This window comes from Lynx canadensis, chromosome A2 (genome assembly GCF_007474595.2).
Source record: "Lynx canadensis isolate LIC74 chromosome A2, mLynCan4.pri.v2, whole genome shotgun sequence".
Classification (NCBI taxonomy): Eukaryota; Metazoa; Chordata; class Mammalia; order Carnivora; family Felidae; genus Lynx; species Lynx canadensis.
The window spans coordinates 15,696,646-15,710,440 of record NC_044304.2 but is presented as its reverse complement, the minus strand read 5'-3'; the positions used below and the strand labels follow the sequence as shown (position 1 = coordinate 15,710,440).

The 13,795-nt window shown below is 46.0% G+C and overlaps 2 long non-coding RNA genes across 3 annotated transcripts; one reads left to right on the top strand and one right to left on the bottom strand.

Moving 5' to 3' along the window:
* Positions 1 to 397: 397 nt before the first annotated feature.
* On the bottom strand, positions 398 to 9,429 carry LOC115507619. 2 transcript variants are annotated; one of them, XR_003966750.1, is made up of 5 exons: positions 8,975 to 9,429; positions 6,690 to 6,868; positions 4,166 to 4,239; positions 3,227 to 3,331; positions 398 to 485 (listed from the first exon to the last, which is right to left on the bottom strand). It is a non-coding gene; the product is annotated as an uncharacterized LOC115507619 (long non-coding RNA). The 2 variants fall into 2 exon arrangements; XR_003966749.1 differs by lacking the exon at positions 8,975 to 9,429 and having other exon boundaries at positions 6,690 to 6,910.
* LOC115507614 lies at positions 5,407 to 13,176 on the top strand. The gene is made up of 2 exons (XR_003966748.1): positions 5,407 to 5,791; positions 10,174 to 13,176. It is a non-coding gene; the product is annotated as an uncharacterized LOC115507614 (long non-coding RNA).
* The last annotated feature ends 619 nt before the right edge of the window (positions 13,177 to 13,795 follow it).

Genomic DNA, 13,795 nt, shown 5'->3' with positions numbered 1-13,795 from the left:
TTTCAGGTTATTCATGGTGAGGGTGGAGAAGTGCAACTAATTTGGGGGTGTCAGTTTTGTGACCTGCAACTTTGCTGAATTCAGTTATTAGTTCTTACAGTTTTTGCGTGTGTGTGGGGGGGGGATCTCTAGAGATCACGTCATCTGTGAACAGAGATAATTTTAATTATTCTCCAATTTGGACGACTTTTCTTTTTTTTTAATTTTTTTTTAACGTTTATTTATTTTTGAGACAGAGAGAGACAGAACATGAACGGGGGAGGGTCAGAGAAAGAGGGAGACACAGAATCTGAAACAGGCTCCAGGCTCCAAGATGTCAGCCCAGAGCCTGACGCGGGGCTCGAACTCACGGACCGCGAGATCATGACCTGAGCCGAAGTCGGACGCCTAACTGACCGAGCCACCCAGGCGCCCCAAGGACGACTTTTCTTTCTTTCTTTGTCTTGCCCATTTGCTCCGGCCCGGCCTTCCAAGACAATGTTAAACTGAAGAGACAAAAGCAAGTATCCTTGTCATATTCCTGGTCTTTAATAAAAAAAAAACAAAAAAAAAAAAACAAAAAAAACTTGTATTTTTTTCACCATTGAGTCTGATAATTAGCTGTGAATTTTTCATACGTGGACTTCGTTATGTTGAGGTACTTCTATGTCTAGTCCCTTGGGTATTTCTAGAACGAAAAGGTGCGGATTTTGTCAAATGCTCGCGCTGCGCCCCTTGAGATGATCGTGTGGGGTTTTTCCCCTTCATTCTGTTAATGTGATGTATTATGTTGAGTTTTGCGCCCTGAACCGTCAATGCATTCCAGGAATAAATCCCACTCGGTCATGACATACGATTTTTTTTAATACGCCGCTGAATTCAGTTTGCTAGCGTGCTGCTGAAGATTTTCACAGCATAGATGCACAGAGATATTGGTCTGTAATATTCTTGTCTATTCTCGCTTTGGTATTGGGATGATGCTGGGCTCATCGATATGAGTGGGGAACCCTTCTATCCTCTTCAATTTTTTTGGAACAGTTCAAGAGGGATTGGTTTCACTTCTTCTTTAAGTGTTTGGCAGAATTAACCAGTTTAAGCCATCTAGTCCAGGGCTTTTCTTTGTTGAGAAGGTTTTGATGGCTGGTTCACTCTCCTTCCTAGTTACAGGTCTATTCAGATTTTCTTTCTGTTCATGATTAGTTTGTGTATCTTTAGGAATGTATCCATTTCACCTTAGGTTACCCAATTTTCTGGCTTGCGGTTGTTTATCGTGCTTTCTTATAATCCTTTTATTTCTGTAAAATCAGTAATAATGTCCCCGCTTTCATTTCTGATTTTAGTTATTGGAGCTGTGTCTCTTTTTTCTTGTCAATGTGGATTTGTCAAGTTTGTGGATCTTTTTTTTTTTCTGAAGAACTAAATGCTGGTCTTGTTGATATTTTCTATTGTTTTTCTATTCTCTTTTTAAAAAAATTTATCTCTACCTTAATCTTTATTATTTCCTTCCTTCTGCTAGCTTTAGGTTTAGTTTGCTCTTTTTTCCCCCTAGTTCCGTAAGGTATAAAGTTAGACTGTTGATCTGAGAACTTTCATCTATTTTCATGTAAGCATTTATGGTTATCAAAATTTCTAGGTTTTGATTAAAAAAAATCACTCATCTTACCGAGGATCAGGAAGATCTGAAACGGAAGTTTTAAAGAGAGACTCAATGGATACCACACCAAGAGATTTTACAATTATTCGACAAGAACTTCAAGCAGCTATCACAAAAATGCTTCAGCAAGCAACTATGAGCACCCCGGAAAAGAAGAAAAATAGAAAGTCTCAGCAAAGACGTGGAAGAGATAAGAACCATGTGGAAATTTTAGAGCTGAAAAATACAATAACCAAAATTAAAAAAAAAAAACAAAACAAAAAACGAAAACAACACCTCAGAGGATGAATTCAGCAGGAGCTTGTAACTGTTGTCTAATATCAGGCAAAGCAGCGCCTGGATGTATCGATGAACTAGGAGGACATTGACAGATTTCTAGGAAGTTCATACAATTTATAAAATATTTATATTAATAATATTTTATCCATACAAATAGAACCTAAAGAAGATGGAAGATTTCTTCTTATTTGACAGTGCTTCCCATGCACTCAAAGAAGCCAAATTATTTTTAATATCTCTCTTTTTACAAAAGTGAAAGAACAAATTCTTTTTGATTTTCCAGGGACCCTCTAAGAAATCTCAAGGTCGATTTGAATCAAGATTTCATTTAGGATTTGATTTGGGGCGGTGTCTGGGTGGCTCAGTTGGTTAAGCATCTGACTCTTGATTTCAGCTCAGGTCATGGTCTCACAGGATCGAGCCCCATGTCGCCTGGGACTCTGTGCTGACAGCACGGAGCTGCTTGGGATTCTCTCTCCCTCTCTCTCTGCCTCTCCCTCACACATGTGCACTCTCTCTCAAAAATAAACACACATTAAAAAAAAAAAAAACACCAAAAAACATGATTTGATTTGGGAAGGCAAAATTCAAAAGTTGTCAAAAAGATAAAAAAAGTTTGAATACTTGGAAAATGGCATCATGGGTCACTAAAAAAATGCTTGGCCACCTATTTAACCAGTGATAGTAAAAAAAATTCAACATTTGATAAAGTTCAACAGTCATTCATGATAAAAATTCCCAGGAAAAACAGGAAAACAGAGAAACTTCCTCAACTTGATTAACAGCATTCACAAAAACCTACACTTAATTAACATTATACTTAATGATGAGAGACTGACTGCTTTTTCCCTCTAAGTTTCAGAAAAAGGCAAAAATGTCCACTCTCACCACTTTTAGCTGACATATACAGGAAATTCTACCTGTGCACTAAGCTAAGCAAAGGAAATAAAATGCACATATGACAGAAATAAAATTATCTCTATTTGCAGATGACATGATTGTCCATGCAGAATATACCCAAGGAATCTACCAAAAGAAACAAAAAAAACCTCTAGAACTAATAAGTGACTTCAGCAATGTCACAGAATACAAGACAAATATACATAATTAAGTTCTATTTGTGCATATTAGCAATGGGCAATGAACACCAATATTAAATACAATTTATAAGCACTCAAAAACAATAACAACACCAACAACAACCCAGCAAATACTTAGGTGTAAATCTAACAAAGCCTGTATAGGATGAGTATACTGAACACTACAAAATATCGAGGAAAGAAATCAAAGATCTGAATAAATGGAGAGACTTACCATGTTCATGGATTGGAAGACTCCACATAGTAAAGGTGTCAATTCTCCCCAAGTTGATATATAAGTTTAACATTCAAAGTTCCTTTCAAAATCCTGGAGAGATTTCTATAGAGATAGACAAGATTGTTCTACAATTTCTATGGAAGGCAAAGGAGCCAGAACAGCTAAAACATTTTTGAAAAAGAATAACAAAATGGGAGGAATCACTCTACCCTATTTCAGGACTTTTATACAGGTATAATACTCAAGATTGTGTGGTTCTGGCAGAAGGAGAGACACATAGGATAACATAAGAGAATAGAGAACCCAGAAAGAACCCACCCAGATATAGCAAACTGATTTTGACAAAGATGTCAGAGAAATCATTAGAAGGATTGTCTTTTCAACAAACTGTGGTTGAGTAATTGTACATCTACAGGCAGAAATAAAGAAATAAATAACCCCAACCTAACCTCGCATTTATTTAAAAAGTAACTCAAAATGGATCTTAGATTTAATGTAAAACATAGAACTGTGACACTTGTAGAAAATAACATGAAAGAAAATCTTTCAAACCTATGACTTGTGAAGAGTTCCCAGATTTGACACCAAAGCATAATCCATAAAATGAAAAATTGAAAGGCTGGGCTTCATCCAAGGGGAAAAAAAAAAAAAAAAAAACTTCTACACTGTAAAAAACTCTCTTATGAAGATGAAAAATCAAGCTACAGACTGGGAGAAAATTTGCAAACCACAGATCTGATAAAACGCCTATCTCCAATATATAAAGCTCTCTCGAAACTCACCATTGAAAAAATCCAGTTAGAAAATGGGCAAAGACAGGAGGAAACAGTTCACTGAAGAAGATATACAGATAGCAAACAAGCACATGAGAAGACATCCAACCTCACTAGCCATTAAGGAAATACAAATTAAGACCACGAGGAAATATCCCCATACCTCCTGCACGCCCGGATTCAGAGAGGCTGGATCACTCACATGCTGCCGGTGAGAAAGGAAATGTTGCAGCCACCCTGGAAAAGAGTGTGTTCATTTCTTTGAAAACTAAACATGCAACTACCATATGATAAAGCAATGGAAATACTTGGCATTTATCCCAGAGATATAAGAACTTAGGTCCACACAAAAACCTGTACGTGATTGTTAACAGCGGTCTTATTGGTAGTAGCCCCAAGTTGGAAAACAACCAAAATGGCGGGCTTAATGGGTGAACCGGCTAAACTGTGGTACATCCGCCCCATGGGGTGCTACTTACCAATTACAATTGTGTGTATACACAACAGCTTGGATATGGATCTCAAGGGCGCTATGCTGAAGGGGAACTAAGGTCAAAACATGGTATGTTCTATGATTGTATTTGTATAACATTTTTGAAATGAAAAACTTATAGAGACAGAAAACGAATTCGTGGTTGCCAGGGGTTAGGTTAAGGGGAAAGGGGGGAACGGAGGGGGCTCCGTCTGATTATCAAGGAGTAGCCTTTTTGTAGTTTGTGGGGATGGAACAATTCTGTATCTTGACTGTGACAGTGATCGCATGTATCCACACATACAATGAAAATGACATAAAAATGTTACATAATCCAAAAAATGACCGTGGCGTTGCCCCAGAATCGGATCCTTGTTATTTATATTATACTACGTGTATGGACTACGTAACCATTGGAGAAACTGAGTGAAGGGTCTTTGGGACTTCTCGGTACTTACTATTCACAACCTGGGAATCTATCATTATCTTGAAATAAGGCTTTTTAACCTTTGAAAAAGAATAAGAGCTTTGGAATTGGGTAGACCTCATTGTTTCTTTAATCACCTTCCTTTTCCCCCTAAGTTGTGGCCCAAACTTGGCCTTCTTCTTCACATTCGATGTTCCGGAAAGAGTTGCCCACATTCTGGGGCGCCTGGGTGGCGCAGTCGGTTAAGCGTCCGACTTCAGCCAGGTCACGATCTCGCGGTCCGTGAGTTCGAGCCCCGCGTCAGGCTCTGGGCTGATGGCTCAGAGCCTGGAGCCTGTTTCCGATTCTGTGTCTCCCTCTCTCTCTGCCCCTCCCCCGTTCATGCTCTGTTTCTCTCTGTCCCAAAAATAAATAAACGTTGAAAAAAAAAAATTAAAAAAAAGAGTTGCCCACATTCTGCCTCCACGTCCCACCCCACTCACTCTTCTCCCCTCCCCCGCCCCTCCACTCTACACTTCACTGGCAACTTCCTCGTTGCAAAATGGGACTGAAACTTCTCAGTACTTGCTGCACCCAAAAGGTGCAGGAAGAGAAAAGAAGAAGAAAGCCAGAGAGAGCCATCTATACTGCAAATCTGACTGTTTCTCTCCAAATGAAAATCTCTTTGGTGGCTCCACACCGTCTTTGACAAAATTCATCCTTCTGTCCTCTGAATGTTTCCGATACACCTGCTATGCATCAGACAGTGTTCTAGGCCCAGGGGCTAGACCATTCAGTAGCTTTTACTTGGCTGAACGAGGAAAAAGCAAAGTCCGTATCTTCACGGGGCCCCCGTTCTACTCGATGCTGGCGTGGGAGACAGAGAAGCAGCAGAAGAAAAATCAAGCAGGGTAGGTGGCCAGAGCGGCATGCTGTATGATAGCTTATCAGACGAAGTGTCTCTGCTTAGACGATGACATTTGGAGCAGAGGCCTGAGGGAAGTGAGGAAGAAAGCCTGTATCTATCTGAGGCAAGAGCATTCCGGGCACAGAGACGCAAATGCAGAGGTTAGGACTGAAGCGCGCTTGCAGAACAGCAAAGACTCTAATGGGGCTGGAGCAGGGCGGGGTGGTGGGGTGGAGGGTGTGGAGGAGGGATGGGCTCAGAAAGGTGGTGGGGCCAGACGGTAGGACCTCGTAAAGGCTATAGGGCCAGCCCTAGGAAGCTTCTCATGACCCGCCCCTTCTGCCACACTCTCCACCTTCCTCCCTGTAGTTAACCTCGAACACCTGTTCCCCTCTCAGCCTGGCCAAGCCCTACTTATTCAAAGATCCGTCTGGACGCGCACTCTTCTGGAAGGCTGTCCCTGACCCCCCAGGCTACACGGGGCACCCCTTCCCCTGCTTTCTTGGTTTCTGCAGCTGGGCCTTAGAGAGCTCTTATCTCTACGACTGGGAATTTTCTCTCTAGGCTGGTCACTCTTGGGTGCCCAGGCTCTGGTGCAGCGATGGCTAAGACCAGACACAGAGATGTTTGAATGAGTGACCGCCTGGGCCCTCTGGCCTCTCCCCGAGCAGAGAGGCAGAAGCCCCCGCGTGCTCCTCTTTGGCTCTGAGCAACGGCCCAGTCGGAACCCATCCTGTGTCCCTGGCTCCTGGTTTAGGCTTCGGGGAGCAGGGTGTGGCCCAAGGCAGGAGAGGCCTCTGGGTACTGGTGCGATGATATTTTTTGTCAAATAAATTTAAGAGGAGGAACTGAAGGTACTGAGTTAATAGATTAGGTGCTTCTTCCCAGGTTTCTGTTCTCACCAGCTTGCGACCTTGTTCTGACTCGGTGAATCATCCGAGATTGGATTCTTCATTTACTTCAGCGAGAACATTCGGATGAAGCGTGGGGTTGGACGGCTCTCCTCCTGCAGAGCTGGTGGAGGGGGTGGGGACCCGCGCTCTCTCTGTAGAGAGTGTCTTTCTCGAACTGCACTTTGGATCTGAAAATTGTTTTCTTTTTTTCATTTAAACTTTGTTGTTGTTTTTTTTAAATTTACATCCAGATTAGTTAGCATCTAGTGCAACAATGATTTCGGGAGTAGATTCCTTAGTGCCCCTTCCCCATTTAGCCCAATCCCCCTCCCACAACCCCTCCAGTAACCCTCAGTTTGTTCTCCATATTCATGAGTCTCTTCTGTTTCGTCCCCCTCCCTGTTTTTATATTATTTTTGCTTCCCTTTCCCTTATGTTCATCTGTTTGGTCTCTTAAAGTCTTCAAATGAGTGAAGTCATATGATTTGTCTTTCTCATCCCTTTTGTCCCCACAACTTCATTTCTAAACATGATCCTGAAGAGCTGGTCAGAAATATTTGCACAAGAATATTCAGCACGGAGGGCGCCCCGGTGAGGGGAGGGGGCTCGCTCGGTTGAGCATCTGGCTCTTGATTTCGGCTCAGGTCATGGTCTCAGACTGTGGGATCAAGTCCCGTCATGGGCTCTGCATTGACAGTGAGGAGCCTGCTTGGGATTCAGTCTCTCTCTCTCGCTCTCTGCCTTTCCCCCACTTGTGCGTACGCACGCGCTCTCTCTCTCTCTCTCTGCTCCTCCCTGACTCACACACATGCACATGTGCTCTCTCTCTCTCTCTCAAAATAAATAAACTTTAAAAAAAAAAACCTCTTAAAAAAAAGCAAGAATATCCAGTGTTGTACTAGCATTCGTATTGAAAAATGGGAGGTGGCCCATGCCTCACGCACGTGCCTGGTGAAGTAAATATGGCATAGCCCTGTGACAAACTACATGCGATCCTTCAAGATTATCTTGGATAATTTGGCTACAGGGAAATAAATGCGATGCTAAGTGAGAAAAATGGAAAACTGTTTGATACAAACTGTACCCCTCCCCCTTCACAATGTCGTAAGTGGCTATAGCTGAGTTGTGAAATCTGGTTTTTATTTTTGTTGTAAATCTTTTTAAAGTCTTTTTTAAAAATTTGTTTAATGTTGGGGCGCCTGGGTGGCGCAGTCGGTTAAGCGTCCGACTTCAGCCAGGTCACGATCTCGCGGTCCGGGAGTTCGAGCCCCGCGTCAGGCTCTGGGCTGATGGCTCGGAGCCTGGAGCCTGTTTCCGATTCTGTGTCTGCCTCTCTCTCTGCCCCTCCCCCGTTCATGCTCTGTCTCTCTCTGTCCCAAAAATAAATAAACGTTGAAAAAAAAAAATTTAAAAAAAAAAAAAAATTTGTTTAATGTTTACGTATTTTTGAGAGAGAGAGAGAGAGAGAGTGGGGGAGGGGCAGAGACAGAGGGAGACACAGAATCCGAAGCAGGCTCCAGGCTCTGAGCTGTCTGCACAGAGCCCGATGCGGGGCTTGAACTCATAGGACGGGATCATGACCTGAGCCACCCAGGCACCCCTACAGTCATTTTTAAAAAGAAAATATGTATTGCTTCTCGGCCTTTTGGCTAAGATCAAGTGTGAAAGGAAATATATACTTGCTAAAAAAGATTTACAACGGGGCGCCTGGGTGGCTCAGTCGGTTAATCGTCCGACTTCGGCTCAGGTCACGATCTCATGGTTCGAGGGTTCAAGCCCCACATGAGGCTCTGCTGACAGCTCAGAGACAGGAGCCTGCTTCGGATTCTGTGTCTCCCTCTCTGCCCCTCCCCTGCTCTCGCTCTCTCTCTCTCTCTCTCTCCCTCTCCCTCAAAAAATAAACATTAAAAATTATTAAAAAAAATAAACAAATAAAAATGACTACAGCATTCATTATGAAATATTTCAAATATGAAAAAATACAGAAAAAAATTGAATGAGCAGAAATGCCTTAGGTCTCTACCTCCCACAAGAAACACTTAATTGCAGATCGATTATGGCACATAAATATGGAAAACAAAATAGAGAAACCTTGAGAACACAGAAAGATAGATGCTTTAGGACTTCAAGATAGCGAGGGCTCTCTAATAAGACCTGTACTATTTAAATATTGCTGCCTAACAAACCAGCCCAACATTTAGGGCTGGGATTCTCTCAAAGTAACGGCTAATTTTTCATTGTTGGTGATTCTACAGGTCAGCAGTTTAGGCTAGGCTGAGCTGGGCAGTTCTTACGGTCTTTGCTGGGCTCGCTCAGGCAACCATGGCCAGCTGCCAGGTTAGCTGAGCCGGCTGTGGGCTGGGGCCACTGGGGTGACGGGGCCACATCCTTCATCATCCAGTAGGCTAGCGTGGGTTCATTTACACGGCAGCAGGCAGAGCTCCCGAAGTCCTCTGCGCTCAGAATAGCCACAGCATCACTTCTGCCGTCTTCCCTTGGCCGAAGCAAGTACAGAGACTCCAGAAGGATAGCGATAGAACAGCACCTCCTAACAGGACGAGGTGCTACAAAGACACGTTGCAGAGGCGTGAACACCTACGGCGAAGATATTGCAGCCGTTTATGCATTTAAGGAGAAAATAAAATACACACACCATAAAGGGAAAGGTTGACACAGTCGAAAACATTAACATTTAAAACTCCTGGGGCGCCTGTGTGGCTCCGTCAGTTAAGCGTCTGACTCTTGATTTTGGCTCAGGTGGTGATCTCATGGTTCATAGGACCGAGCCCTTAGTAGGCAGCTCAGAGCCTGCTTGGGATCCTCTCTCTGCCCCTGCCCTGCCCTGCTCTCTCTCTCTCTCAAAATAAATAAAATAAACTTAAAAATAAAATAAAATTGGGGCACCTGGGTGGCTCAGTCATTTCAGCGGCCAACTTCAGCTCAGGTCATGATCTCACGGTTCGTGAGTTCGAGCCCCGCATCCGGCTCTGTGCTGATGCCTCAGAGCCTGGAGCCTGCTTCGGATTCTGTGTCTCCCTCTCTCTGCCCCACCCCTTGCTTGCTCTCTGTCTGTCTCTCTCTCAAAAATAAACATACATTTAAAAAATTAAAAAAATAAAATAAATTTAAAACCCTTGAATAAAAAATGATATCTTGACTATGTATTCCTTTTATCACCTTAAAGTTAAAACAAAGATTTCAGGATGCTGTACCAGACCACATTTTTTTTTTTTTTAAGGCATTGAAGAAATCATCTGTGTAAAAAATCTGAACTTCAAATTGAGGAGATGATTGGATACACATTCTCATTATGCCTGGACGCTTTCTCCTCAAACAGCGTATTATAAGACTGAGTTGAATAGTGAAGTCCACTTTCCACTTTGAAAAAGAATTCCTTCCATGGAAATTATCATTCTAGGGCACACCTACCATGCCAAATAAGGTATTGCCTATTTGAAATTGTGTGTCTTTACCTTAATTCTTCTCATTTCAGAACGATTATTGAACCAATCACCGGAATCCTGGGAGGAGGTTCTCTTCTTAGAGAAGCAGGACAATTGAGGGAGTTGATCTTTTGTGTCCCCGGGAGAGAGAGAAGAGAAAGGAGCGGAGTCCAGGAACAGACAGAGGGAGCCACGATATTTTTTCCAGAACCAACGTTCAGAAGTCTGCCCTCACCCTTTGGTATGACTCGGGATTTGCCCCCAGCGCCAGCCCCCTGTGGCCACTCTGAGGCCAAGTATGAACATTTTGGGGTCAGACCACGCAATGACTCATCCTCGCGGCGTGTGCCCGTCAACGGCGCAAGGAGAGGGGGAGGGGGCTTCTCAAGGACGCCAACCCACCTCTGCGGGCAGCAAGGAGCTGCTGGGTGTGTCCAAACGACTAGAAGCCAAGCTTCCAGCTAAGAAAAGCAGACCTGGTTTCTATCCCCACAGGAGAAAAAAGAGAAAGGAAAAAAAAACAAAAACAAAAACAGACTAAGAGGAGGGGGCACAGAATCTTCCAGATGCCTGTTTCCTCCATCCTCCCTTCGTAATTACCCACAGCAGCAGCCGGCATCCTGGAAAGAGCCAGGTTTGGGCTCCGAGACCTACGTAAAGGGCCCTTGGGGCCGTGAGTCACCTCTGACTCTGACGGCTCGACAAAGGTGACAGCTGAGAGCGATGTGGTCTCTTTTACCCAGCCGTGCACGGCCCCTTCCCGCCAAAGTGGGGTGTGACACATATCTCCCCCCCACCCCCCCCCCCCGCTACCTGCAAGCCCAGCTCTCCTTGGGTGGGGGAAGGGGGTGGGCGGGATGGTTCCTCGTTTGTATACATCAGGGCCCTGTTTGCATGGATCCCCGGCAGCACCGGGGCTCCAGGACAGCCGGCCCAGACCCGAGGGACCTCGAAGCCCCGTGGGGAAGGCCTGCAAAACAAAAGAGGGCCTGGTCCCTCACCCGGACACAGAGAGCCGCTCCCAGCCCTGTCTAGGCACGGGCCACAGGGTCTGGTCACTGAGGGCCGGGAAGCGGGGACCCAAGGCTGACCCGGTGGGGGGCAGGGGAGTGGGCAGCGAAGGCAGGCGGGGAGACTGGCGTGCCGGACAACCGTCCTCAGATGGGCACTGTGAGCACCAGGCCAAGGACGGCCTCCGCACCCAGTGAAGAAGCTGGTGGCCGTGGGTGTTGGGGGCAAGGAACATCCTTCCGTCCCAGTTCGCTCCACAACGGTGAGCAGAGGAAGAAAACAGTTTTAGTATCGAATAAGCGTGGAAGCCGGTTGCAGCGCGCCCACACGCGAGGCTCCGTGGAGATGACACAGCCGGAAAGACAGTGTGCCATTTTCTGTGCCACCGAACAGCCACAATCCGTTGTGAACACGTGCCCAAGACTAAGGGCAGCCCGTCGTCCCACAGGAGGGCCTGGCCACGCCGTCCTCGTTCTCCACGCGGTTACCCGAGTTCACCCACCGGCTCCGGGAGCCGGTTGTGCCGGTGAGTTTGCCTTTGCCTCTAGGACAAGCCGGCTGTCACAGCCTGGAGCGTGGTGACAGGCACGGTGGGACCGCAGACGTTGATGTCTGCATTTCAAAGAGATAATGAGGACCGTTAAGCTGTTACAGAACACGCCTGGGCTGTAAAGCTGGCGAGAAGTGTACAAATAATTCACACTTGGATTCCTACCTATTCCTACGCGTGTTGTATACACGAATTCCGACGTGTCAAAGGGACAGAGGACGAATTCACAAGCACTGGGTTTCTCCTGGGAATGCTCTACCAAAGGGAAGCCTCTCTTCCCCTTTCCGGCCACTAGACAAGTTCAGCTTTAAATTTACCTTACATGGGGGAGGGCAGGGCGCTAAGACATGGGTGGGGCCTGGGCCTCCTTCCCCAAGTTCTGGGACATTCCAAAGCCGGCTTCCTTACACATTTCCAGGAGGACATGACTGGGAAGCATGTGATGGCCTACAGCTGACATGAGGGGAATTTTTCCAGGACCTGGGAGGTGGGAACTGCTTTCCTGCCGGAGAGACACATGCCTCTGGCTTGGTTAGAGGTGACGTTTTGTTAGAGGGACTTGCCAGATACAGTCGGTGTCATCTCTGTGAACGATGCCTAAAGTCCTCTGTGGGGTCCGGAGTCGCTGAGATGCTCTCGTGGGAACTTTGTGCACCGGACGTGCTTGGCCAGGTGTGAAACCGACTCTCATCGCAGGGCCAGCCTCAGAAGGACCAGTCCATGGGCCCCTGGTGGGGGGAGTCTCTTTCTGTGGGCTGAGTCCCGGGGCGGGGGGTGCTTTCTGACATTTAAGCCATCCCACCTCTGCGTGGAGTGCAGTCATTTCCAGGAACAGAAAATGGCAGACGTTTCTAGAGCGGCTTCTGCAAACCACAGGTGTTGTCCCCCGTAGCCCAACCCACTACCTCGAACCACGGGTGTCACGGAGACCACTGTGACCTGAGCAGGAGGAAACATTCTCTCTCGAGGACCAGGGTAGCCGCCCCCTCCCCCCCCGCTCCCCTGCCAGGTAATTGTGGAAATCACTCTATTGCATCCTGGAAGCCCCTTCCCCAAGAGAAATAATGCAGATTTGGCCACACAGACACGCAAAGATCCCAGGGGGGAGAATATGTTGCTAGGACTCCAGAAGAAAGGGGATGTGTGCAGAAGCAGCAGAAAACCATCATGATGTCCTCGTTTTCTTCCGTGTTAATTTCAGACCATGGCAAGGCCTGATTCAGACACCCCCTCCTCCCTGCAGTCTTCCTGCTTTCCCCCCATCTCCCCATCCCCCCCAGCCCAGAGCCCGCGTTTGCCTTCACCCACACCACCCTCCTATCCACCGAATGAATAAAAGACTCTGATACCCTGAAGTTTTCTGACTTCAAGAGATGGTCATTGTAGAACATCTGGAAAAGCACAAAGAAAATTAAAATCACAAATAATCCCCCCCCCATCTGGATGGATATTTTCCCATTCTTCGTCCTGTGAATTTTATGTATCCTACAACAAAAAAAAAATAAGAACCAGACTGAAGGTGTTGCTTTGTAAGCTGTTTTTGTCCTCTTAATCTTACCACGTGTTCTTCTACAGTATCATCTTGTCGCTTATGGACCACAGTTTATTTGAGCAAAGCAAGTAAAAGCGTGCGCTCTGGGGGCACCTGGGTGGCTGAGCTGGTTAAGAATCCGACTTCATAGGGGCGCCTGGGTGGCGCAGTCGGTTAAGCGTCCGACTTCAGCCAGGTCACGATCTCGCGGTCCGTGAGTTCGAGCCCCGCGTCGGGCTCTGGGCTGATGGCTCGGAGCCTGGAGCCTGTTTCCCATTCTGTGTCTCCCTCTCTCTCTGCCCCTCCCCCGTTCATGCTCTGTCTCTCTCTGTCCCAAAAATAAATAAAAACGTTGAGAAAAAAAAAATTAAGAAAAAAAAAAAGAATCCGACTTCATTTCTGCTCAGGTCACAATCTCACAGTAGCGGGACTGAGTCCCAGGTCAGGCTCCTCGCTCAACATGGAGCCTGCTCGGGATTCTCTCTCTCTCTCTCTCTTCCTTTTACCCTCCTCCATTTGTGTGTGCATGCACTCTCTCTCTCTCTCTCTCTCACTCTCCCTCAAAATAAATGCACATTTA